At 38.6% G+C, this 13,036-nt stretch overlaps 1 long non-coding RNA gene across 2 annotated transcripts in view; it reads left to right on the forward strand.

Annotated features, from left to right (window-relative positions):
- Positions 1 to 10,645, forward strand: part of LOC138835097 (uncharacterized) — a 13,116-nt gene extending 2,471 nt beyond the window's left edge. Inside the window, exons 2-5 of one of the 2 annotated variants that reach the window (XR_011374429.1) lie at positions 3,938 to 3,976; positions 6,739 to 6,889; positions 10,229 to 10,306; positions 10,571 to 10,645. This is a non-coding gene — a long non-coding RNA (uncharacterized lncRNA). Of the gene's footprint in view, positions 1 to 3,937; positions 3,977 to 6,738; positions 6,890 to 7,075; positions 7,148 to 10,228; positions 10,307 to 10,570 lie in introns of those variants that run through there. The other variant, XR_011374430.1, reaches the window with a different exon arrangement.
- Positions 10,646 to 13,036: the final 2,391 nt, after the last annotated feature.

The following is a 13,036-nucleotide window of genomic DNA, read 5'->3' on the forward strand; positions in this document are numbered from 1 at the left end:
ATTAGTTCTGGCTCTAATCCTAGCTCAGGAGGCTGAGATCTGAGGTTCATTGAAAGCCAGACCAGACAGGTTAATTTTGATAAATAACTCAGAAAGCTGGAAGTAGTCCTGTAGCTCCAAGTGTATATCGCTATCCTTGAGAACAAAGAGCCTCAGGGATAAAAAAAAAATTAGAACTGGGTACTGTAATCCTAGCTATTTAGGAGAATGAAATCTGATGATTATGGTGGGAAGCCAGCTCAGATAAGAGTGTCTGTGAGACTTTTATCTCCAATTAACCACCAAAAAGCTGGAAGTTGTGCTGTGGTTCAAATAATGGAGTGCTAGATTTGAGCACAAAAGCTAAGCACCCAGTGAAAGACTTAAAGAGAAACTTCTCTGAAGAAGTAAGAAGGATGGCCAAGAGACACATGAAGAAATGTTCAACATCCCTAGCCATAAAAGAAATGCAAATCAAAACAACATTGAGATATCACCTCACTCCAGTTAGAACGGCAAAAAGCAAGAACTCTAACAACAACAGATGCTGGAGGGGATGTGGACAGAAAGGAACCTTACTTCATTGTTGGTGGGAATGTAAACTTGATCAACCACTTTGGAAAGCAGTATGGAGGTTCCTCAAAAGACTTCACATAGAACTCCCCGATGACCCAGCAATCCCACTTTTGGGCATTTACCCAAATGTTTACAAACAAGACCACACTAAAGCTACCAGCACAACTATGTTTATTGCAGCATTATTTACCATAGCTAAGATATGGAACCAACCCAGATGCCCCTCAGTAGATGAATGGATCAAAAAAATGTGGTATATATCACAATGGAATTCTATGCCTCCATCAGAAAGAATGACATTTCCCCATTTGTTAGGAAATGGAAAGGTTTGGAAAAAATTATATTAAGTGAAGTAAGCCAGGCCCAAAGAAGCATAGGTCCCATGGTTTCCCTTATTTGCAATATCTAGTATAGGTATGAGTCAAGCGGAAAAGGTCAGATAATGTGATGCTAGGAAAATGAACCCTTAAATATGTATTTTAATGTTTTCGTTTCTTTCATGCATGTATTTCTAATGCATTTATAAGATTATTTCTTTGTTGCTTTGTATGTCCCTCCCTCACAGTGTAACCCCCGTTTTCACTATATTTGATGTCAGTATAACATGTGGAGTAGATGGGGACAAACAAGTCGTTTAAGGATTCAGGTGGACCTGTTGCAACAATGAGAAGTACAAAATGTCATGTCAAAACAAGCTTTACAATGCCGGTGTGGGGGGGGGGAGGGGGGTATAATTGGGTGGGGGGAGGGGGGTAAAATTGGGTGGGGGGAGGGGGGAGGCGGGGAAGGGAAGTGAAGGGTAAACAAAGGAGGAGGCTGCAATGCTTGGTAAGAAATGTATCCATTATCCTGCCCATGCAATTGTAGCCCCTTTGTACAGTATGTTCTCAAATAAAATAAAATACAATTTAAAAAAAAATGTGGTATATATAAACAATGGAATTCTAGGCCTCCATCAGAAAGAATGACATTGCCCCATTTGTTTGGAAATGGAAAAACTTGGAAAACATTATATTAAGTGAAGTAAGCCAGGCCCAAACAAACATAGGTCCCAAGGTTTCCCTTATTTGTAATATCTAGTATATGTATGAGTCAAGCGGAAAAGGTCAGATAATGTGATGTCAGGAAAATGAACCCTTAGATGTGTATTTTAATGTTTTTTTCTTTCATGCATGTGTTTCTAATGCATTTATAAGATTATCCCTTTGTTGGTTTGTATGTACCTCCCCCACAATATAACCCCTACTTTCACTATATTTGATGTCAGTATAACTTGTGTAGGAGATGGGGGAAAACCAGTTGTTTAAGGATACAGGTGGACCTGTTGCAACAATGAGAAGTACAAGTTGTCATGTTCAAAACGAGTTTTACAACATTGGTGCAGGGAGGTGGGGGAAGGGGGGGGGAAGGAGAAGGATTGGGATTGGGGGGAGCGGTGAGGCTGGGAAGGGATGTGAAGGGTAAACAAAGGAGGAGGCTGCAATTCTTGGTAAGAAATGTATGCATTATCCTGCCCATGTAACTGTAACTCCTCTGTACAGTATGTTCACAAATAAAATAAAATAAAATTAAAAAAAAAAAGCTAAGCGCCCAGGCCTTGAGTTCAAGCCCTAGGACCAACACAAACACACACACACACACATACACACACACACACACACACACACACACACACACACACACACACACAGAGCTGTGCTGGCATGAGCTCTTCAGTCTTTCCTCCTTATGAGATTTTTTCATTAATATTTACACAATATTTTATTATTTTCATTCAGGTGAAATCTTTCCTTAATTCTCTGAGTGGAGAAGAATTAGAGGCTCTAATATTTGAATTAGAACAACTCAGAAGCATTTTCCCTAGCAGAATTTTGTGAGGAAGAAAAAGAAGAGAAAAAAGGTAATATGAAAATTCATAATCAGAGTGGGAAGATGCAATGTATTTATTATTACTAGAGTCTTTATTATTACTGCGGTATTTATTATTATTATTAATATTATTATTATTACTAGATTATTTATTATTACTAGAGTAATTTGTGTGTTTGTGTGTGTGCATGCACAATGCCTGTGCTGGTCCTGGGGCTTGAACTCAAGGTCTGCTTGCTGTCCCTGACCTTCTTTGCTTGAAGTTAGACCTTTAAGGACTTGAGCCACACCTCTACTTCCAGTTTTTTTTGTGATTAGAGATAGGAGTCTCATGGAGTTTTCTTCCTAGGCTGGCTTCCAACTATGATCCCCAGATCTCAGCTGCCTGAGTAGCAGTCTGACAAGGATAGCCACTGGTACCCTGCATCTCTCTCTTTTTTGCAGTGAGAATTTTCATGTAGAATTCTTTTTGCAACTTTCCCCCATCTAGGTGTTCAGACACATCAGCCTCTTGCTTATGTCTTCTTTTTTTTTTCCCCTGTCAGACTCCTCTTAGCATCCCTCATACTGATATTGTTCATACCAGTGAGTACAGTTAAAGATTGCTCTTTTCAGAGTTTGTCCTCAGTTTGGCTGATGTTTCTTTATATCTCTAGATACTTCATTTGTGCCTCATGACTTGTGGGATCCTTAATCCCATCTTGAATTGAGGCAGAAAAGGTGGTAGTACCTAAAACATGAGTGACACTCTTCCCCCTCCCTGCCTCCACAATTTAAAGCCTGTATCTCTTAGAAAATATGAATGTTGAAACTGCTCATTTTTTATAGTAATAAGGTAATGTGGCAGTTAGTATAAAATGTAATTTCTGGACAAATGAATCTTAAGGGTTGTTTTATTTTAACATTTAATTAGATATATTTCTAAGACATATTCTCTGCTAATTGGCTATTTTAAGAAAGTGGAATCCAATGAATTCAGTTTTAAGCTGGTCCTAGAATTTGAACTCAGGGCTTGGATGTTGCCCTAAGCTTTTTTTCTCATGGGTAGTGCTCTACCACTTGAACCACTGCACCACTTCTGGCTTCTTCTGAGTAGTTCATTGGAGATAAGAGTCTCACAGACTTTTCTGCCTGAGCTGGCTTTGAACCATGATCCTTAGATCTTAATTTCCTGAGTAGCTTGGATTACAAGCATGAGCCACCAGTGCCTAGCCCTTTTGTAGTGTTTAAATGAACTATTTACTTTGCCATGGAATGACATTTTCACTCTGAAGTATACAAGTGGTCATAGAGACTAGAATTTTATTTGGTGAACATTTCTTAAAAGTGAATGAAATGAGCCTTTACGACAAGAAAAGCAACGATGTATGAGTCATGATACACATTCAAACTAAGTTTCAATTTTATAGAATGTATTTATTGCTCTGTTGAGCTTTGTAGCTTCCCAGTGCTGTTTACAGACTATGCTGATGAAATCTGTGTTGATAATAACAGCTATATTCATTGATTTCAGGACAGTTGGTCAGCATTTGGAAGATTTGTGTGACTCAGTGTGAGTATTTTCCCATTATTTAATGTGTGATGTTAGCAAATCATGTACAGGCAAAAGAAAAGAAAAGACTAACTGATTTTAATTTAATACATCCAAGCAGAAAATCTTATGGTATAGCTTCAGGCTCATTGCTATGTATCTCATTACAACTAAATTTTAAGAGATGACCACTAGTTGAGTTTTAGTGTAATATTAAGGAGTATGCCAGCATTAGCTTTATTGATAATCTGAGAAGGCAACTAAAATACTTCTTCCTTTCCTAACTAAGTGACTTTGTAAGGTAGATTTTCTGCATATACTTGAAACAACATAACCCAACAGACAGTATAAAAGCAGATGAGAGAATACAGGTGTCTTTCATTAGGCTAAAGGATGAAGTGATTTATTAAAGATGTAAAACAATGGGTCTATTCTGCTGAAATTTTACCTTTTTTGGAAAATACAGTTTTTTTCAATAAGCGTATATTAATAAGTAGTGTTTCTTTTCTTTCTTTTTCTTTCTTTTTGGTGAGTTGTGGGGAGTGAACTCTGGGCTTGGGTGCTGACCCTCAGCTCTTTAGCTCAGTGCTAGTGTCCTACCACTTGAGCCACAGCGCCACTTACAACTTTTTCTGCTTATGTGGTGCTCAGTAATTGAACTCAAGGCCTCATGCATACAAGACAAACACTCTACCACTGAGCCACCTTCCCATCCCCAGTGTTTTTGTTCTTAAGTTTACAAAACTACCATAAGCACTTGAGTTCTAAATTTTCTTTTGTTTGGCTTGTGAAACTAGGACTCAATACCTGATGCTTTGCTCATTAGCTGAGTTCTACTTTTTAATATATCTGTCTGTTTCTCTCGTGTGTGTGCATGCACATGCGAATGCATGTGTATACCCTATTTTTTATTTAATTTATTTATTTTTGTGCCAGTCCTGGGGCTTGAATTCAGCACTTAGGCATTGATTCTGAGCTGCACTCTACCACTTGAGTTATAGTTGTACTTCTGGGTTTGTTTTGTTTTGATTTGTTTTGTTTTCTGAGTAGTTTATTGGAGATAAGAATCTCATTGACTTTCCTGCTCCAGCTACCTTTTAATAGCAATCTATAGATCTCAGTCTCCTGAGTGTGTAGCTAGGATTACTGGTGAGAGCCACCAGTTCCTGGCTCTACTTACATTTTTTTTTGTCAGTTCTGGGGCCTAAACTCTGGGTCTGGGCACTGTCCCTCAGCTCTTCAGCTCAAGGCTAGCGCTCTATCACTTGAGCCACAGTGCCACCTCTGGCTTTTTCTACTTATGTGGTGCCGAGGAATCGAACCCAGGACCTCATGCATGCAAGGCAAGCACTCTACCACTGAGCCACCTTACCTGTTTAATTAGCTCTTTGGGAGCTCTCAAAATTTAAGAGTATTAGGAGGTCCTGAGACTAGCAAGTTTGAGAGCTGCCAAATTAAAATTTTCCACATGTCAGTGCTTTTAAAGATGGCTCTCTGTTTTACTTCTTTGAACTGTCAGTGTGCTTGCCACTAATATCTCTAAACCTCATTTGATTTTTTTCTATTTCTCATCAACTGTAAAATAACTAGTCTTCAAGTTTTCTACAAAGCGAATATTTCTCAGTGAGAAACTTTTCTTACTCCTTTAGTATGGATTTTATGCAGACTGGGACATTTTCTTTTTTGTTTGTTGTCAGACTAGACAATTGTATAACATCTTACTAATAAATGATTCCTTAGTCTATGTAAAAGCTTGATTCCTTTTTATAAAATGTTTTCTGACCAGGTACTGGTGGCTCACACCTGTAAACCTAGATACTCAGGAAACTGAGACGCCGGATCTGGGTTTAAAGCCAGCTCACCAGCAAAGTCTGTGAGACTCTGATCCCCAGGTAACTATCAAAAGCCCAAAGTGGAGCTGTAGCTCAAGTGATAGAGTGTTAGATTTGAGCTGAAGAAGCTCAGGGACAGCACCCACGCCCTGAGTTCATGCCCTAGGACTTGCACAAAAAAAGGAAAAAAGATTTTTTGAACATAGTATTGAGATGGCAGTTAACTATGATGGGCTTTGGAGTTATCCACTGAGTCAAAATGAAGATCTGTCTTTTACTAAAGCCATGTGACCTGCGATCCTGAACTCTTTTCTCATCTGTAAGGTAACCCAATCTAATTCCTTACAGGTTGTTAAAATAAGTACTAAATTAAATACTTTATTCAGAGGCTGGGAAGGTGTCTCAGTGGTAGAGTGCTTGCCTTGCATGCATGAGGCCTTGGGTTCGATTCCTCAGTACCACATAAGCAGAAAAAGCCAGAAGTGGCACTGTGGCTCAAGTGGTAGAGCACTAGCCTTGAGCTGAAGAGCTGAAGAGCTGAGAGACAGTGCCCAGGCCCAGAGTTCAGACCCCAAGACTGGCAAAAACAAAACAAAACAAAACAAAAATGAAATAATGTATTCAATAAGTGGCATAATAGTCATAAGCAAGCGATGGTAATTATTTTAATGATTCCAAAGATATAAAAGATTAAAAAATCTGCTTTTTAGAAGTCTTAACTTAGGAAACACATAAAGCCATTGTGATGTGTTTAGATAGTTGCATTCTTTCTAATTACTCCTCAATATGACAGTTGTGTTATTTATAAAATTTTTTCTGCAATTAACTGCATTTGTTCATGTAATCAGCATCTGTTTGGTGTAGGAATGGGAATCTTGAACTTTAAATACCATTCAGAGGACTCTGAGGGATTTTCTAAACAGTTGGATTTTTGTCTAATATGTTCACCAGAAATGACTCTGAAAAGAGACTCCTGCCCAACTCCTCTCACTCTTTGCCAGCCCTCCTCAGTGATATTTGTTGAGAATTCAGCAGTGATGTTGGCATTTAATGATATCTCAATGAAGTACTGAAAAAATGGAAGTAGCTGACGGGGATAAAGGTAGGAACCTGCTGTTGTGGTAGTGTTGGTCATCTTTTTCTATCAGCATTCTTGGTCCTTGCCATCCCTTTGCCTAAGAATATGTCTTCCGATTTTGGGAGAGTCCTGCCTTTCTCCAAAGTCCCTCCAAAGCCCACACTTTATTCCTTTATTTATTTATTTTGTTATTGTTGTTTTTGGTGCCAGGACCACAGCTTGAACTCAGCTGATGTCTTACTAATCTGAACCACGACACCAGTCTGTCTTTTTCTTGCTAAGTCGAGATAGATCTAAACAGAATTTTCTGCCTGGCTGGCTTTAAACGTCCATCCTCCAGGTCTCAGCCTCCTGAGTAGCTGATTATTGTCGTGAGCCACCAGCACCATCCTACATACTTTTGATGCAACTTCTCCTCATCTCAATGCCAGTCACCAAGCCTCTGGCAAGTACTCTACCATGGAGTTATACCCCTACCTAATATTGGGCCACACTCCTGCCCAATATATACTTAATTCTGTGGAAAGTATTTGGTAGTGATCTTCCACCATTGTTTTCCTTTGTTATGATGGTACTGGGGTTTGAGCTCAGCTCACTCAAACTTAGTAAGCAGACACTCTACCACAGAGCCATGCCTTGGGCCCTGCTTTCCCTTGACTGTTTTCAGGGAGAGTATGGTTTCCTGCCTGGATACATGCCTGAACTACAATTACCGATTTCAGTCTTCCTTTCATTGTTAGAATCACAGACACTTGCCACTGTGTCCAGCCTCTCTGTTGAGATGGAATCTCCTAAAATTTTCTGCCCAGGCTGGGCTGGAACTGAAATCCTCTTAATTTTGGACTCTCACATTAGTGTTGGAGGATGAGCACATACTAATGTAACAGGCTATGGCTGAGAAGGGATCTCACAAACTGTGCTGCCAAGGCTGACCTCAAATTATAATCCTCCATTCTCAACTTCCCAAATAGCTAGGTTTACAGGCATGAGCCACAGCAGTGACCTGCCTCATTTTGTTCACAACACTTACCAAAAAATAAGTTTATTAACACTCAAACATAATACATTGTATATCTGAACATTGTAAATTAAATGTATATATTGGAATATTATTTACATTTTAAGTATACACTAAATAATTTTTTAGAACAGAATGAGATAAATATAAGTGAAAAAAATTCTGCATGCTATTGGATCATTTTGTCAATATTTTGTGATATAGGTATGTCATTATGTTTTCAGATTAATTTCTTGCACCCAGTAGGATTTAGTTGGATGACCCTACGAGTCAGGTTTTAGATTTTTATTCATATTAGGATATAGTTAAATGTTGCTTAAATGAGTTACATTGGTAAGGATGGTATTAATGAGATCACCTTCACAATCCATCTTATACTTGGGATTGCTAAGTCATTTTAATTCTTTCTCTTAAATGCCAAGTGAGAGGCACAAATGAGCTATGATACATTCTTCCCGCCAATCGCGGGAAATTTTGGGGACAATGGTCAGATAAAGCAGTAACAATTTGCCCTTGAAGCTATACACTGCTGATTAAGAAATATATAGATTCTAAAGGCTAAAACCTTAGGCTGGTCTCAAAGTGAGTTAATGGATAGGATTTAGGTGTGTAAAGAGAGAAGGAATATTTCCTGACAGTATGTTTGGCTGTCTTGATTACAGTTTGCTCTTGACTTACCCATATGTTTACATGTTTCTTCAGTGAGGTGTTCTGTTTTCCCATCATCAAGATAACATTTTCCTTAGCACCCTTCCAACATTAATCCTTTCTCCCGCTGATTTAAACATCACCTTGCTCACTTGAATCATGGATTATTCCCTCAATTTTACTTCCTTTTTTGTTCCTAGATTAGTGCTGATCAGTTCTCTACTCAGCCACTAAAATGATCTTCCTTTGATTTAAATTTGATCTTACTTGTCTCTGTTCTAAACATCATTCAGTGGTTCCTCATCTCTTTGTTAGAAACTTTGAAATCTTACCAGGGTGTAAAGGCCCAGTCTTTGCTGGATCCTACTTTGTTGCTTTTTTCCTTTGTTTACATTAAATGCTGTGATCATACTAAACTTCCTGCTATGCTTTCACCACCTAATCTTGGCACTCATTTTCTCTGCCTGAAACTCTTCCCATAACTTGAATTCCATTTTTTAAATTCTTTTTCTTTTCTTTTTTTCTCGTTCTGGGGCTTGAACTCAGGGCCTGGGTTCTGTCCCTGAGCCTCTTTGTGCTGAAGGCTAGTGCTCTACCATTTGTGCCACAGGGTCACTTCTGTCTCTTTCTGTTTGTGTGGTACTGAGGAATCAAACTCAGGGCTTCATGCATGCTAGGCAAACACTCTACTACTAAGCCACATTCCCAGCCCTGAATTCCATTTACTTTATACAATATCTGCTTCATACTCTCCATTCATTCTTCTGTAATGTGACGCAAAGAGCATTGAGAGTGGAGGCCAAGGTTTAACTCCTAACCTTTGCTAAGAAATCTTGTGGAAATTCTTGACCTCTTCCAGCCTTCATTATCTTTATTGCCAAAGTGTGATAATGCCCACCTCTCTTATAAGCCCATTAAGAACATCTATCGACATACTATGCACAAAAAAATTCTATAAGCATGTCACCCAAAGATGTTTGGGGTGGCAACGTGGGTGATGACAACAAGAATGATTCACCCAAGGAAACATTTAGCTTCACTGCTCAGGTGACCTTCCTGAAGCATCCAGGCCAAATCAGTGCTAAATATGCCTCTGTCCTGGATTGTCATTCAGCGTAAATTGCTTGCAAGTTTACTGACTGGAAAGAGAAACTTGAAAAGAGATCGTGTAAGAAGTTGGAAGCTAGTCCTAAATTCCTGAAGTCTAGTGATGCTGTCATGGTTCATATGGTTCCAGCAAGCCTTGTGTATGTGGAGAGCTTCTCTGACTATCCTCCTTTGGGTCATCTTGCTGTTTGTGATAGGAGACAGTTGCTGTGTGTGGCATCAAAGATGTGGACAAGAAGTCTGCAGGAGCTGGCAAGGCCACAAAGTCTGCCCAGAAATCTCAGAAGGCCGAGTGATTATTATTATCCCTAACGCCTGTAGCTTCAGCTTAACCAGTGGTGGAAGAAAAGTCTCAGAAATGTTTGTCTTAATTGGACATTTAAGTTTAATAGTGAAAGAATGGATAATGATAACAATGCATCATAAAAACTTGAGAAGGAAAGGAAAAAATTCTATAAGCACTCATATTCCATGCTCATTAAATTGTTATGCATACTTCTGCTGCCTTCACTCCTCTTCCTTCTCACCTTTCTTGTGATCCTCAGCAGTTTTTCTGGAATGTTTTTCATGTAAAACTTTGTTTTTTTCAGGGGATGAAGATTTTTCTGAAGAGATAACAGAGATGTTTTTCCCAACACATCTCCTGCAAACCAGACAAACTGGCCAGGGTAAGTTATTACTTCTTGGTGATTGTGATTCATTTATTTGTGACACTTCAGTGAATAAAAACTGAGATAGTAACCATTTACAATATGGAAGTAAGAGCAAAAGCCTTGCTCTTTGTTGGTGACTTGTGAACTATGTGCATATCCAAGGTCAGAGTGGGCAGGGAGGTTCTATATCCAAAGAAATATTTAATACAACATATATTCCATTGCCTGCTCATGCACAGGACTTGGGATGCTTTTTCCTTTTATGCCTGTCTTTCCCAGGCTCAGGAGACATTCTGTAAACCAGTAAGCCCCAGGCACACAATGCTCTCTGGACAGAGGGAACTGATATAATCAGGATGTCCTGTTTGCTCCTAAGTCCTAGGGTAAGGACCTTAATACTTGATCTTTTTGTTTGTTGTTGTTATTAGAAAATAAATTTTGTTATGGAATGTCTTGGGTAGAAGAAAGACATTCCTCAAGCAACAAAGTAGCAGAATTGCAAGTTCCAGGCTGGCCTGTGCTAGCAGGGTTTTACCTAAAAAAAAAAAAAAACAATAAATATATGAATGTAAGAAAGAAAGAGTACAGTTTCCTGTGAGTATATAATGTCAGAGAGTTTCCTGGAAACAGTAGCCTCTAAAATGGGATGATTGTTTTTCTTTATAGGGGAATAGTAATAAATTTATTATTATAACCACAATTCAGTGACTTTCATTACATTTCCAGTATTGTAGAACCATCACCTTTATCTTGTCCCAAACATATCCATCATCCTCAACAAAAATTTTGGGCCATTAAGCCATTCATGCCTCTTGCCTTCCCTCAACCCACAGTAGTCCTGAGTTATTTTCTGTCTGTGAACTTACTCTTGGTACTTTATTGTTATAGTCTGAATGTTTGGATTTCCATAATTTTTCATATGGTAACACTTGATCTTTTATTCTTATCCCCTAATATTTGCATTCTCCATGAAACCCTCATAGAACACTCGTCGGAAACTCATCTTCTGCAGTTCAAGTGCATCTCTTCACTATTCAATCTAGTATTGTTTAAAAATGGTCAAATTGAAGAAAAGTCATAAAAAGAATATAAACAGTATTTGTGTGCTTTTTATGAAAATTCACTATAGTTAACATTTTCCTTCATTCGCTTAATCACTTATTTGTGTGTATGTTCTCTTTGTGGACATACATTTGAGATTAACTTGTATATATCATAGTCCTCTATTCCTACATATTTTAATCTTGCTCTCCTCAGGATAAAAATGTCCCGTTATTACATAGCCACAGTAATTACCGGCTTCAGTAAATTAATCACAATGCCATACTTTTGCTTAATCTTTGTCTATATTTCAGTCTTGCCAATTGGCTCAATTCTGTCCCTGTCATTTTTTTTCTCCAGTACTAATACCAGTACATAATCATGAATTATATATAGTTGTGTATACTTGATCTCCTTTAGTCTATAATAATTTCTCGGCTTTTCCTTATCTTTGTAACATTACTTTTTTTTTTTTTTTTTTGTCGGCCGTGGGGCTTGAACTCTGGGCCTGGGCGCTGTCCCTTAGCCCTTCAGCTCAAGGCGAGCGCTCTACCACTTGAGCTACAGCGCCACTTCCAACATTACTATTTTTGAACAACACAAGCACCTGCTTCCCTTTAGTAGCTAGGATGACAGGTATGAGTGACAGCTGACTGGCAAATGTAGAGTTCTTGAGGGTTAAATGTGTTATTTGTTTTTGTTTTTTACAAAGTATGAGGCTCATTGTAAAAAATGCTCAGTGTTGATGACCCCATATAAACCAACTTATTATCCCAAATATACATGTAGATGTTCAATAAGCAGATATGTCTCTATATTTTTATTCTAGTTAATTTGCTAGGTGCTAGGGAAGTAATGATGAGAAGGACATAGAAAAATCACAAGAATAAAAGAAATCATGTTAATAAATATTTTTGAGGTCAATAATTCTCAATGTGGTCCCTATGTGGCAATTCTCGGAAGGCAGTTTTCAAATAATTGAAATTTTTGGCATTGAGATACAGGATATAGCAGGGGCATTGGCCTGGTTGTCTGCACACTAAGGATGTAGGGAAAAGTGCACTGGAGCATGTGGTTCTGGGAATAATTTTTTAATATTTTTGTTTACATTTTTTACCTTTTTTCTCCAGGTTAGCAGGCTTCATACCTTGAACCACAGCTTAATTACTCACTTTCTTTTTTTCTTTGTTCCTTTTTGCCAGCCTTTGGGCTTAAACTCTTCTGCCTGGGCTCTGTCCCTGAGCTACTTTTGCTCACCACTTCAGCCACAGCACCACTTCCAGCTTTTTCTGAGTAGTTTATTATGTTTCTTGGACTTTCCTTCCTTGCATCAAACTGTGATCCGCAGAACTCAGTCTCCTGAGTATGAGTAGCTAGGATTACTGGTGTGACCCTTTGGCACCTGGCTAGGTTTTTCTTATGTTTTGGTTCTGGACCTAGGGCTTGAACACAGGGCCTGGTCAGTGTTGTTTAGTTTTTGTTTTTGATTTAAAGCTGATAGTCTATTTGAGCCAAAGCTCACTTTCTGCCTTTCTGTTGTTGTTTTTATTCTTTGTGTTAATCCCAGGGCTTCAAAGTGGCCTGGCCAGTCTCCAGTCTCCATGCTTTCTCCCACTCCGCACCCCACCCCCTCTAAGTTAGCAGGCACTACATCTTTAGCCAGTGCACTACTCTTCCTTTTTATTTTTGGTGGTTGTATTTATT

This window comes from Dipodomys merriami, unplaced genomic scaffold (assembly GCF_024711535.1).
Source record: "Dipodomys merriami isolate MVZ:Mamm:240054 unplaced genomic scaffold, mDipMer1.0.p SCAF_2277, whole genome shotgun sequence".
Taxonomy (NCBI): domain Eukaryota; kingdom Metazoa; phylum Chordata; class Mammalia; order Rodentia; family Heteromyidae; genus Dipodomys; species Dipodomys merriami.